Here is a 1,810-nt window from a genome sequence, read left to right as displayed (position 1 = left end):
TATATATAGATATATATATAGATATATATATAGATATATATATATATATAGATATATATATATATATATATATAGATATATATATATAGATATATCCATATAGATATATAGATATATATAAGATATATATATAGATATATAAAGATATATATAGATATATATAGATATATATAGATATATATAGATATATATAGATATATATAGATATATATAGATATATATAGATATATATATATATAGATATATATAGATATATATATATATATAGATATATATATATATATATAGATATATATAGAGATATATATAGAGATATATAGAGATATATATAGAGATATATATATATATAGATATATATATATATATAGATATATATATATATATAGATATATATATAGATATATATATAGATATATATATATAGATATATATATATATATAGAGATATATATATAGATATATATGTATAGATATATATATATTGATATATGTAGATATATATATATAGATATACAGGGTGTATAAAAAAAAAGTTTACAGTTAGAAAAACGTCGCTAAATTAATCAGCGCGCAATGCTTTGTAAAACCTTTGGTGGAAATAAGTTGTTTGACGCCCATTGGTTTATCTGACAGCAGAATTGTCTCAAAAAAGAACCATTTGTAGAGTGAGAATTTTGTTAGCGAAAAGCACTTTTGAATGTGCTTGCGCCGAAAAATGACACGTTTAAAATGCAATCTGATCACATGGGGGGGAAATATGGAACATGTTGTTTTAACTAACAAAGTTTCAAAGCATTTGGTCAATACCAACGCGAACGCACAGCCGCCAAATCTTGGATTATTTACTCTTTTTCGTTTTAAAATGTCATTTTTAAAGCCTCATTAATTATGCATTGTCATGTCTTTGCACGCTAAGATTTTTGCATAAATTAGAGAACTTTTTACAGCGTTTATTTATAAAAACCTGTTGCGATGTCGATTCTTTACACTCTCCAAAATCTCGTTATTTACTGTGTTCGTAATCATGTTGTGATTAAGCAGAACGGAAAATAGCTCTGTCCTGCCAGTTGTTATTATTTGTCTGTGAATTTCGGTATGTTTGCGCTGTTTCAGCAACATTTTCAGCTTTGAAATTTTCCCAAGTGTATTAAAAAATGAAGCAAATTGCAAGGAATTCGTTTTAACATCAGACCCACTGATGGCCCAATTGTTTCGCCACTCTTTTTAAATCATGGCTATGCCACAGTACACACCTCAACAAAGAGCGTTTTTAGTTAGAGAGTATGATCGCAACAACAGAAATGTTACACGAGTTCTTGAAAGGTTTCGAGAGCAGTATCCTCACGTGCGTTGTCCATCTCGTGTAACTGTTTATAAGAATGTGACAAAGTACACCGTAAACGGGACAAGCTGCAACCTAAACAAGGGCAGGTCTGGCCGTCGCAGGACAGAAAGATGTCCAGAAAATATTCAGGCAGTTCGAGAAGCACTGGAAAACCAGGAAGATGGTGCACCTAGGATAAGCGCCCGTCGCAATGGTCTTGGTTTGACATCCGCTACATTCAACCGCATTACTCGACTGGATTTGAAATTCCATCCGTATCAGATGATCAAACGACATCAATTGTTGGATAACGATTATCAGCGACGAATAAATTTTTGCCAGTGGCTACGTCGTCAAAATCGGCGATTTCTCGAAAATGTTATCATTGGTAACGAGGCTGGATTTGCGTTGAATGCCACTGTGAATACCCACAATGTGAGAGAATACCAACCACGCGGTCAAAAGCCTTTAGACTTCGACTACCAG

Source organism: Dendronephthya gigantea, unplaced genomic scaffold (genome assembly GCF_004324835.1).
Source record: "Dendronephthya gigantea isolate DGI-Jeju-01 unplaced genomic scaffold, DenGig_1.0 000062F, whole genome shotgun sequence".
Taxonomy (NCBI): Eukaryota; Metazoa; Cnidaria; class Anthozoa; order Malacalcyonacea; family Nephtheidae; genus Dendronephthya; species Dendronephthya gigantea.
Note: the sequence above shows the minus strand (reverse complement) of the source record.